A 13,318-nucleotide genomic window follows, 5' to 3' on the forward strand; every position below is an offset into this window, starting at 1 on the left:
CACATAGTTTCATTTTTGAACGTTGAGAATTGTAGGGTATCGTGAATATTTTTATTTCTGGCAATAGCTGTATCAGTATATTCTTTCATTGCAAATGCAGAAATGGAGTGTGGTGAAGGAGAAATCATTATGTGCAAATAAATATGGTACTGGATTCCTGAAATAACACGCAGAATGGTTTCTGAAAATAATAGCCCATCGAGAGGAAAAGTCCACAGGTTATGAGTTACAATTAACGACTAATCAGAGCATTTTGAGGCATAGTAATTGAGTTGTATGCTGAGTTTTTTTTTTTAATATTTCATGTATGATAAGATGTTTACATAAGGACATTAAGAAGCACCGTAAGGTTGAAAATTGTATTTCCTTTTTTGAAAAGTGCCCTTATGTGACTAATTTCATGTTGCTATTTTCAAATCTTGCTTTTCTTCAAGGAAAGCAAGGAATACAAAAATAGACTCCTCCAAAAACCTAGGTACAAATATAATTGATTCTGTCTATAGCATTTTGGTTATTTTGGAAAAAAATTAGACAACTGAATCAGGCCTTGTGGATGCTATACAAAGAGCCAGTTTTTCTAGGACATTTCTCTGCGAAATATTTTTTAGCTGTTGTGTACTTGTTTTGGGGGGTTGTTTTTTTTACTATTCTAGATCACAAGTTGCCATGGGAGCCTAGAACACCAGGAAATTTATATGTGTCTCTTCCATTATTACTTGGGAAGAAATTAGAAGACAGAATGATTAGATGAAAGTTACAATACGTGCTCTAATTTCATGCTGGCCCTTTGCCTCATATCCAGGAAACCTGGACTATTTGAATCCAACTTCTTTTTCTCCTCATCTGTTAAAAACATCCTCAAACACTATTAAAACACGGGTCACAGGAGAAGAATGAATGTAAATAATGCATACATTGTCCATAGAGGGAAAAGACCAATCAAAGAACTAGTAAACTCACAAACTTGAGGAACAAATGTAATTAACATACAATTGCGCCACCGGTGTGTGTGGGTTGCTGCCGACTGGCGCTCAACCTGTATGGTTAGGTGTGCTCATAATCATTCCATTTCTTTGTTTTATTTTCTCCAGATTTTATTTCCTTCTTTATCATTATCATTTTTAGCATTAAATTTTATTTCAAATTTCTATCTCTCCTTTCTTTTAGTTCCTGTTTATCTACTAGTCCTTCTTTTATTCCTTTATTACCAATCTGTCTGTTTCCTTTTGTTTTATTACCTATCCCTGGTAGAAACGACTATTCACTTTTTATTTTCCCAGTCACTCTGTGAGTCTGTCTTTTGATTAATTGCCTGAATCTATTTACACTGAAAATAATTACTGTTCTCCCAAAGTTTATTTTAGCTACTCTATCATGTGTGTGTGTGTATGTGTGTGTGCGTGTGCGTACACATTGTACTTGTTGTTACTAACCTTTTATTCCAAATTGATTTCCTTCTACTAAACAGTGTTACATATTCTATTTCTGTGTTTCTGATGGTGACGTATTACTTATCAAGATTCATAGTGATGGTTATTTTCCCTATCACTCTAAAAGCGCATTAATACGCATTCCTGCCCTGCCTGTCTCAAACAAAATTAATACTTTACATGCTCTCAACCCCCTCGATTCCTTCTACCCTATGTTAATACTGCTTGGAAATTTTAATCCAGATACTATGGGTGTACTTTTTTTAGTTGGCATATTTAAATAACACTGAACAGCCTTCACTCTTCTTTACTTTTTATATCTTGTTGCTTAATCATGCACTTCTTTATTTTTCACTATAGTAAATGTTCCAAGATGTCTGGTCCCGCCCCAGCCAGCAGGGCGGTAAATCCTTGCGGGTTCGTTCCTGAGGGAGGGAGAGAGAAATAGGGCAGGAAAGGGGAGCACAGAGAGTAAGGACACAACACACGATTTCTGATCAAGCCTCTTCTTTTTTATTGAGAAAACACAAGGTTTCGAGGCGAAAAAACAAGGCAGCTCACCTAGGTCGGTTGCTAGGAAACAGGGTTAAGGGGTTAAGGCTGGAGTAAAAGAGGAACCAAACCAGGGTTTTTAGCACAGCGCCTGCCGGCGGTTGATCTTTGATCTTCTGGCTTCTCCGGACAGGGAGTGGTGCTTCCCTGCCTATAGGCGGCTAATCTCCGTTCTTCTGGCTCCCCACACCAAGAAAGTCTTCAAAGAGAAATTTTATGTGGCACAATATTTGAGACCTCAGATGCCTACCAATATGTTTATTTTGTCCCCACGTGTAAATAACAGTTTAAATATAAAATTAAGTTTCAAAGTTCTCTTCTTCAAAACTTCAGAGGCATGACTCCATTGTCTCAAGTCTGATGTCAATTTGATTCTTTGTCCTTTGTAAATGGTCTCCATATCCGTTTCTGCAGTCTTTCAGAATTTTCTCTTGTTTCTCAATGTTCTTAAATATCTCTCCGATATGTGTACATAATCTCCTATTTGGCAATCTATGCCCACTTCAAATCTGCAAGCCTATAACTTTGTATAATTCGGACTAATCTTTGGTTACTTTTACTTTAAATACTTCTTACCATAATCTATCTAGGAATTCCTTTTAGATCCTCTTAATACTTCTTCTATCATCTATATTTCTGAACTTTTTTCTCATTATTTCTATTCTTTTATTTCTTTTTGATGCCTCTCTGGGAGCCTTCCACAATACCAATTTTTCTTTAGATGTATCCTTTCTGCTGTTTCACCCGTTCATTGACTACTTAGCAACAGTGACATATTTTGTTGTCAATAGCTGCATTTGTCTTTTTCTTCACAACTGCTTGTGGATGCTTTATATTTTGAATACCATCCCTTATCTTTCTGAAATCATTCATTATAAATTATTTAAATGCTCCTTTCATGGTGCTTACAGTCTCCAGAGGTCTCCTTCTTTTTTTCTATATACACATGTTTTATTTTAGGTATTAAGATCCGCTTAGGAAGAGGGATAAAATCCTTGACTCTCCATTGTGCTCTTCCAAGCAGTTTAGTGGTTGGGCTTGAGGATGCTGCCTGTAGTATATAATCTGGGTTCAATCACTCCTGCTCATTTGCCACGAATGTCCCTTTTACTGGAGAGCACTTTCAAATACCTCCCTTCCAAGCATCGTTCCCCTCGGATGGTAGCCTCCCTCTGATCTCATTGCAGATGTGCAGTTGAAGTGAGGTTGTTCTGGCTCCGGCATGGATGGCTCTGGGATGACCTCTAAAGCTACTCTATCATTAGTTTGCAGCCTTGAGCTGGCGCAGGTCTGGTTTCTGCTGCTTTCCTGCTCCCCCAGCAAGTGGGTAGGCATCACCTATCCAGACAGTGTGTATAGTGTGGCCTCTTCTCATGCAGGCCACTGTTCACTTCCTACAAGAGGCGTAACTGAGTGTTTCTTCAAGATCTGAATTACTAAGTATGTTCTGACAGTCCGCAGCTTTCCTATTCCTTGTGTGTTATCACTGGCTGTGAACTCAGGGGAGGAGACAAGCAACTCATTCTGATTTATGATTTGTTGACTGCAGGACCATGTGTGCAAGCGCTTTGTATCCTTCAGAGCATTCTACTAATGTTGGGGGTCTTGTTACTTCTCATTTTATTGCCTAGTTATATAAACAATTGGCATGCCTCTGTTTCTTTTGTCCCACTTGTTTTTAATGGAATGTCCATGAAGAAAAATATTTACCTGCTAATTCTCACTTAGGCCCTTTTTATCTGGGAGTTAGGTTCTACTTATTAAAGGATAATATTGCTGTTGTTGTTTTGGAAACAGCTTTAAGAAAATGTTCAATTATCTCATTACACTGTACAGTTTAGTGGGTTTTAGTATAGACAGAGTTGTGTAATCACCCCCCAGATTTATCATCTTCCCCAAGACAAATCCTGTACAGGTGAGCAGTCACTTCCCCTATCCCCCCAGCACTCTCCCACACCCCCAGGCACTAACCTACTCTTTTGTCTCTATTGATTTTTCCTGATCTGTATTTTCATTTCATTTCATACAAATGGAATCACACAATTTGTGTTTTTCTGGACAGGCTTCTTTCCTGTAGCATAATATTTTCAAGGTTCGTTCATATTGTGACCTGTGATCAGTACTCCTTTCCTTTCACAATATCATTGTGAAATACTACTCTATTGTAGGGATAGAGCACATTTTGTTTATACATATATCAATTGATAGATAATTGGGTTGTTTCCACTTTTTAGATATTCAGAAAAATGCTATTATGAATGTTTACATGCAAGTTTCATTTCTTTTGGTTTGTACTTGAGCATGGAATTGTTGCATCATATGGTAATTTTTTATTATTTGCTGAGAAGAATTTCTTGCCCCCATTGAATGATCTTGGTACCTTTGTGGAATATCAGTTGAACATAGATGTGGGGATTTATTTCTGGACCCTCAATACTTTTCCAATGTCTGATAAGTCTGTTGCATAACAGTACCACACTATGTTGATTCCTGAGCTTTATAGTAAGTTTTGGAATTGGAAAATATGAGTCTTCCAACTTTTTCTTTTTGAAGATTGTTTTGGTTCTTCTGGGCCCCTGAATTTCCACATTAATTTTAGGATTACTTTGTCAATTGCTTCATTGAAGCCCACGGATATTTTTTTATAATAGTTTATTGTCCACTTGGTTTCCATATAACATATAACAGCCAGTGCTTCTCCCCACAAGTGCCCCCCCTCCATGACCATCATCCCCTCTCCCCCTCTCCCTCCCCCTTGAGCCCTCAGTTTGTTTTCCATATTAGGTAGTCTCTCATGATTTGCATCCCTCTCTCTCCCCAGCTTTCTTTCCCCCTTCCCCTCCCTATGATCCTCTGTTAAGTTTCTCCTGTTAGACCTATGAATGCAAACATACGGTATCTGTCCTTCTCCGCCTGACTTATTTCACTCAGCATGACACCCTCGAGATCCATCCATTTTGCTACAAATGGCCATATTTCATTCTTTCTCATTGCTATGTAGTACTCCGTTGTGTATATATACCACATCTTCTTGATCCACTCATCAGGTGATGGACATTTAAGCTCTTTCCATGATTTGACTATTGGTGAGATCGCTGCTATGAACATTGGGGTACATGTGCCCCTATGTATCCACATTTCTCTATCCCTTGGGTAGATCCCCAGCAGTGCTATTGCTGGGCCATAAGGGAGTTCTATTGATAGTTTCTTGAGGAACCTCCACACTGTTTTCCAGAGCGGCTGCACCAGTTTATATTCCCACCAACAGTGTAGGAGGGTGGCCGTCTCTCCACACCCTCGCCTTGTTCATTTTAACCACTCTGACTGGTGTGAGGTGGTATCTCAGTGTGGTTTTGATTTGTATTTCCCTGATGATGAGTGACGCTGAGCATCATTTCATGTGCCTGTTGGCCATCTGGATGTCCTCTTTGGAGAAGTGTCTGTTCAGATCTTCTGCCCATTTCTTCACTGGATTATTCATTTTTCGGGTATGTAGTTTAGTGAGTTCCTTTAGATTTTGGATACTAGCCCTTTATCTGATATGCTATTTGCCACTATCTTTTCCCATTCTGTCAGTTGCCTATTAGTTTTTTTGATTGTTTCCTTTGCCTTGCAGGAGCTTTTTATCTTGATGAAGTCCCAATAGCCCACTAATCTTTTGATAGGACTTGTGTTGAATATGTAGATCAATTTGGAGGAATATGTAATATTGTAACATTTACTTTATTAAGGTGGTAGTTTTGTAAATTGAGTATCTTCATGTGCCATACCTCAAATACTAAATTCAAAATCATATTTCTTTCCTTTTGGTAAATAATTATGATTCCTGATAGTTGAAATTACCTATGGTGATCTCTGTCTAACCATCTCAAATAAATCAGCAACATAGATTTAAAAAGTTTTTAAGCTGAAAACATTGGTTTTCAGGAGATTGTCTTAGAACTTAAATTGTTTGTAGATTTCTTCCTGTAAAAAATTAAACATCAGAAGTAAATCTGAGCAGCCATTAATATCTTCCTTTGAAATACTTTAAAAAATAATAACAGTAGAAGTAGAATGTTTAACATTTTATTTTATTTTATTTTTTGCTAAGCATTTTATAATACTATTAACTGAAAGTTATCTATCTTAAATGTATACACATAAATATGCATATATATGTGAGATTTGTTTTCCATTTTATAGTACACTGAAAACTGCTCCAAATCTCTTTTTTTATGTACATAACAGTACATTGTGGTTTACTGATTTGCTTACACAGTGAATTCCAAAGCTTAGGCCCTGAAATTACATTAAGGATTTTATTTAAACCTAAAAATCAAAGTAATTTTAAAATTCCTCGGCTGCGCTTTCTTAAAATTTGGTGTTTAAATTCAGCACAAAGCCATAGGTTGACTGGCTATTACTGTTCTGTAAATATTTTTTGAGTGTTCATAATGTAGTGAGTTAAGAAATGGATTTCTTTTAAATTAAATTTGACTCATGTGCCACTGAGTTCCACATCTGTAGTCAGGGGAAAATGTAAGGTAAATAAGAAAAGAATTACTTTTGATGTACTACTATATACCAAATGACCTATTCTATGAAGTAGATGTGTTCCTAAAAATATTTACATCTATATTAATTATATTTTAATGAGGAAGAGCGTTGAATCTTTATAAGACTTTTGTATAAAGCCTGGGTGTCAAATCTGAAAAAATATATATGTAGCATGAATAATCACACTCTAAATTATCTATTAACAAGTGTGAATCATATTTTACCATATTATAGTGACAAATTAAAATACATCATTAAACTTTAATACATGTAGAATGTTAATTTTTATGTAAACACAATGTGTTAGTTGGTTTTAACCTTCTCTTAAAATGAGAGTTATTTTTGCAGTAATAGTATGACCTGCAGTGTACATGTGTCATTTTTCCTCCACCCAACAATAACATGAAAACTTATGGCAATTGTTGAACACAGTTAAGTGGAACACTTCCTATGTGTCGGGCACTGTTCTAAGTGCCTGAGAAACATCAGAGGAACAACAAAGAACTCTGTCCTCATGTGTATATTATAGCAGGGGATAGAAATTATTTAATATGTTAAGAAGCGGTAAGTGCAATGGAAAAAGGAAAAATAAAGCAAGATAAGGGTTTTGAGAATGCTTTGTGAGTGGAGGAGAGTGTGTTGTAGTGAATAGGGAGGAAGTGGGGGGGACTTCATTTAGTAAGTGAGGTCTGAGCCAGCCTGAAAGACGTGAAGGAGTTAAGTAGGCAGCAGTTTCCCAGGGAAAAAAGTGTTCCAAGCTTAGGAAGAACCCTACGGTGGTGCATGCCTGTCAGGTTCATGGAACAGCAAGCAAGGGGGCCAGGCAGATAACAGGGCCTTGCAGATCTTTGTAGAGACTTTGACATTCAGTTCTGAGTGAAGAGAAGAGCCCATTGCAATGGCAGGGCTGAGCAAGAAGACTGACATAAGTTGATGGTTTTTAAAAGGATCACCCTGCCCTTTGGGTTGAGAATAGTTTGAAGAGAGATGTCTTCATATAGTTTCCTGACAGACACCAAGAAGAATTTGTTCACCTGGGACTGAAGAATACATTGGTAGAGAATAAACCGTGAAAAGGTGACTAGAAGGCAGCCACTACCACTATGAACAACTAGAACTTAATATCCTTGGGGATCACACATCAGACTATGGACTCTAGACACAGGGGAGCTAAGTATTTATTCCCCCACTCCTTTCAGTTATTGGTTGAGGGCTACTTCCTAGGAGGCCAGAGAAAGCCCTCAGGCAAAGAAATGCAGGCTTTTGAATTGGCAACCAGCCAGAAACCCAACCCCGTGACAGGGGTAGCGGAACCCAACCTAGAGTTCCTGCTCCTGGGGCAGGATAGGAGGGCAGGGCTTGTCAGCAGGCTACTGGAGGAGCCCAGTAGCAGTAACTTATGATGGCTCGACCAGGGCGAGAGCAGTTGAAGGGATGGGAAGTGATCACCTTTCTGGACTCTATTTTTAAGGTTACTGTGAGTGTCATGTTCTCATGTTGAAAGTCTTTCCAGTGACATGTTTATAAAGTCTAAATAGAAAGATTAAAAAAACGATTTTTCAGTTCTAGTTCAAGATGGAAATGTGGAAAGATCCTGAACTTCCTACCTCCTCCCACAGACACACTGAATCCACGTCTATAAATGGAACACTTTCCTCTTTAAAAAAAACAAAAACCCTAAAAACTGGTGGAGCAGCCCCTTCACATTAAGTAAATGAGGGGGAAACCACATGGCGGCAGGTAGGAGAAGGTGAGACACAGTCTCACAATAAACCGCCCCCCGACACAGCAGCTCACACTCAGGAGGGAACTCAAAACCCAGCGCTCCTCCCTGAGGGGTGAAGGGTCTTACGTCGCATCAGGCATGCCAACTTCTAAGACCTTTACCTGGGAGATGAGCCCCCAAAGCACCTGGCTTTGAAGACCAACGGGGTTTGACATACTTACTGCAGGCTACAGAGGTGTTTGCAAGTAATGCGGGCTGGTAGACCCCAATCTTTGCGCTCACCCTCTTCCTTGCTCCAGCCTGCTGGTATCTTCTAGAATGGAGTTTATTCCCTTGTCTGGTGTCCTGATTTTTGCAGCTGCTGCCAAGGGACACCTCTTCATTCCTTGGCTCTGATGACCAATGGATGTATGTTCACAGGTCCCACTGGATTGTAACCAAAGGGGAAAGACCTCTTAAGTGTCTGCCACCCCCAGGCCACAGCAGGAGGCAATCAGCTCAGGAGCTCAATCTTTCTGTGAAAGTTTATCCTCATGGCTGCAGCCTGAGGGCCAGGCTTCTAATTTAAGCATCTAAAGGCCGACTGCAAATCATATATCTGATAAGAGGTTCATATTCAAGATTTATAAGGAACTCCTACAACTGAACAGAGAAAAATAAGCAATCAGATTAAAAAATAGGCAGAGAATCTGAATAGATGTCTCTAGAGAAGACACACAGGTAGCCAGCAGGTATGTAAAACAATGCTCAGTTATCAAAAAGAGAAGAAATAATGAGTGTTGGCAAGGATAAGTATTGAAAGGAACTCTTATGCACTGTTGGTAGGAATGTAAATTGATATAGCCACTGTGGAGAACTGTATGGCATTTCCTTAAAAAAATTAAAAATTGAACTACCATATGATCCAGTAATCCTACTTCTGGGTATTTATCCAAAGAAAATGAAAGTTAATTCAAAAATGTATCTGCACTTCCATATTTATTACCACATTATTTACAATGTGTGCATTGATAGACATGTGAGAATGTATATATGGAATTATATATATTATATATATAATGAATACTCATATATGTATGTATATGAATATATATAATGGAATACTCTTCAGCCATAAAAAAGAATGAGATCTTGGGCACCTGGGTGGCTCAATCAGTTAAGTGTCTGACTTTGGCTCAGGTCATGATCTTGTGGTTTGTGAGTTCGAGCACTGAGTTAGGCTCCATGCTGACAGCTAAGAGCCTGGAGCCTGCTTCAGATTCTGTGTCTCCCTTTCGCTCTTCCCCTCTTCCAGTCACACTCTGTCTCCCTCAAAAATAAATAAAAACATTAAAAAATATTTTTTTAAAAAACTAAAAAATAAGAATGAAATTTTGCTATCTGCAAAAACATGGATGGATTTTGAGGGCAGTCTGGTAAGTAAAATAAGTCAGACAGAGAACGGCAAACACCGTATGATCTCATGTGTGTGTGGAATCTAAAAAAGAAATGGAAGGGGAGGGGAGGGACGGAGGGGAAGAAGAAAGGAAGGAAGGAAGGATGGAAGAAAACAAAGAAAGGAAAAAGGAGGGAAGTAAGGAAGGAAGGAAGGGAGGGAGGGAGGAAGGAAGGAAGGAAGGAAGGGAGGAGAAAGAAGAGGCAAGCTCATAGACACAGAGAACAGACTGGTGATTGCCAGAGCCAAGGGTGGAGGTCTGTACAAAATGGTTGAAGAGGATCAAAGGTACAAACTTTTAGCTGTAAAATAAACAAGTCATGTGAATGTGACGTACAGCGTGGTGACTGTAGTTAACAACACTGTGTTGTATATTGAAGGTGCCTGGGTGGCTCAGAGTCAATTAAACTCTTAATAAGGCTCATGTCATGATCTCACCGTTCATGAGACTGAGCCCCACATTGGGCTCTGTGCTGGCAGAATCCCGGTTTGGGATTGTCTTTCCTCTCTCTCTCTCTCTCTCTCTCTCTCTCTCTCTTTCTCTTTCTCTGAACCTCTCTTTCTTTTTCCCCCTACCCACCCTAAAAATAAATAAACATTAAAAAAATAATAATACTCCATTCTATGTTTGAAGGTTGCTAAGAGAATAAACCTTAAAAGTTCTCATCACAAGAAAAAATGGTATAACCACCTATGGTGACAGATGTTGACTAGCCTCACTGTGGTGATCATTTTGTAAAACATACAAATATCGAATCATGGTGTTAGCTCATTATATTTTACACTTGAAACTAATCTAGTGTTGTTTGTCAATTATATGTCCAAATATTTCAGAACAAGAAAATGATTTTCTCTTGTCAAGTGGCACAGTAAGAACTCTGGAACTGTGACGCTATTGTAGTTATTCACTGAGGTACATAATAGCATTCTGTCTTAGTCTCTCAAACAACAAGACATGTGCTTTTCGTCATTAACTGATAGAAACCCTGAGAAATGGAGGCAAAAGCATCTCTCGCCCCTTAGTGACTACCACTGGCTGGTCTGTTAGATCTGTTGTCACACTAAAGCACAGCATCCAGCTGGACCGCAAGCAAGTGAATATATAATCCTGTGGCTGAAATGATAGTGATGTTAAAAATGTGCATTTCTAATTCATGTTTTTTGTTTTGTTTTGTGTGTTTTGCTGTCTGGCTGGGAGTATAAACTTGCATGAGTCCTTAAGTATCACTGACCATTTTTGCTGGGATATTACTGTTTCTATTTTTATTTCTAATATTTTTAGCCAATCTTTCTTATGCTGCTACTTATAATACTGAAAAACAAAACCACTTCCTGGTCAACAGTAAAGGATTTGTTAATCTATTATATGTTACACAGAGGTGTATACACTGTGATCTAATTGTGATAAACATGCAAAAGAATAAATTCTTAATAATAGTTATATCTAGATGGCAGTATATCTGAGTTATTCTTCTTGCATAGCTCTTCTGTACTGTCCTTAGTCTGATGGCATGCACTGCCTCCTCCTTTTTTTAAGTAAGTTTATTTAACATTTTTCATTTTTGACGGAGAGAGAGCATGAGTGGAGGAGGCACAGAGAGCGAGGGAGACACAGAATCCTAAGCAGGCCCCAGGCTCCCAGCTGTCAGCACAGAACCCAATGTGAGGCTCGAACTCACAGATGGCAAGATCACCACTGAACTGAAGTTAGACGACCGACTGTGCCACCCAGGCACCCTGACTCCCCCCACCTTTTCTTTGAACAAGGAATTAATGAAAGTATCAATCTAATGGAAGTATAAAGTGTGGGCTCTTTTTTTCCCAATTTTAGATTCATTTTAACTTCACATATATTCAGGTTTGAAATTTTGCCAATTATTTAAGATGAATGTTTCTGGTCATCATTTCTATTTTAGGGAATAAAAACCATTATTCGTAATGTACATATTCTGGGCTGCTCTGTTACCTTTTAACCCACTGTAGTTCATTTATCTAGATTTCAATTGTTGATAACGTAGATGACCAGTGGGGTATATTCTGTAACATTACCACTTAGGTATTCATCAAACATGCACTAGAGAGATCTTTCCAGGCAGTAGAAATGAGGATTCGTGTGCCAAGGTAAGGAGCTTGAACTTGATCTTTCTAGGTCGTGGGAATAATTGACATGTTTAAATCAAGTTTAAGATATTGTTTTTCAACATTCATTTACATACACCGTCTCCTTATTTGAGCTTTACATTAATCTTAGAAAAAAGGAACCACAATTTCATTTGTTCTGTTTTACCAGAACGAGGTGAAACCGAACAGACTGAGGCTCTTTGTTCAAGACCACAGATTCATTCACCAGTAGAGCAAGAACTGGGGTCTGAATCTCAGATTGGCCCAAAAGTTTCTCTCTTAAACCATTTTTTAAACATGCTGATTTTAGTTCACACTGGGAATACGTCTTAAGCCCTAACATCTCGGTGGAATATTTTCTTGCAAAGCTATCTATGAACATGGAGACACTTGAAGTTTTCGTAGTATTCTTTGGTTCCAGGGACTCAAACAGTCATGATGCATTGAGACAGTTCAGCCTAGTACACTGTGTAAGAAACCTCTTGTCCAAGGTGATGGCCACATTGTCCGGGCCAGACAAATGAGCAGCTGTATGCTAAGAGAATTGCCGACTTCACTGCAGAGATGCATGGACTGTTGGGCCCAGCCAGTGGCCGGCCCCTCTGGCACTTCATTTCTGCCTGCCATCTTTACGGGCAGTAGTTCCTATGGTTGACTTTGGTGGTTTATTTACTTTTCACTGGAGTTTTGCTTTTTCAAGTGCAATAGCCAACTTGTGATATTTGAATTTTAATTATTTTATTAACATTTACCATTATTCCTTAATTATGTAAGTAATAAATCCTCAGTATAGAAAAAGTAGTACAAAAATAATCACAGTTAAAATTGAACTCTTCCATAATCCCACTATCCATAAATATTCACTGACAGAACTTTTATTTCCTCTCAGTAACATTTTCCTTTCGCGCATACATATTTTTACAAAATTGAAAGTATATTCTATATTTGATTTTACATTCTGTTTTTCTCACTTGGCGAACATTTTTTACTTCTAGGTTTGTTTTTAAAATGTCATATTAATTATTTTGTAGTATAACATAATTTATTTCCTTATTTTATTTTCAATTAGTTTGATTCCAATTTCACACTATTATAAATAAGACTGTAATTAATTCTTGTGTACAATTCTTGATCCTAATCTATAGAAGAAAAACTATTAGGTCAAAAATTATTTAAAATTTTTGTGGATCTTGATATACACTGTTTATTTACTTTCCAAAATTGCCCGTATTTGTACTACTTTTAGTAAAGTATGAGAATTCTGGATTTCCAGCACGTGTGTCATAAATTACTTTCAAAACATTCTTTTTTTTTTCCTGTAAGTATTTTATTTATCATTGAAGAAAAAACACAGCAGCAAGTTCTGTGTTGGCTTCAATAAGACCAAATAGTTAATCTTCAACATAGCTACAACACTCCAAAATTGAAGTCAACACAGTCATTACTACAAATTACTTGTTGAATCTATTCTGAAGAGAAAGGAAATTAGGAAAAAGAATTTAAACAATTCCTCCA

General features: G+C 37.9%; 1 protein-coding gene across 1 annotated transcript in view; it reads left to right on the forward strand.

Moving 5' to 3' along the window:
* The window catches only part of ATRNL1 (attractin like 1), a gene marked incomplete at its 5' end in the record, with an annotated part of 743,525 nt that overhangs the window by 497,696 nt on the left and 232,511 nt on the right, over positions 1–13,318 (forward strand). The window lies entirely within an intron of this gene.

The sequence above is a fragment of the Suricata suricatta genome, chromosome 2 (assembly GCF_006229205.1).
Source record: "Suricata suricatta isolate VVHF042 chromosome 2, meerkat_22Aug2017_6uvM2_HiC, whole genome shotgun sequence".
NCBI lineage: Eukaryota > Metazoa > Chordata > Mammalia > Carnivora > Herpestidae > Suricata > Suricata suricatta.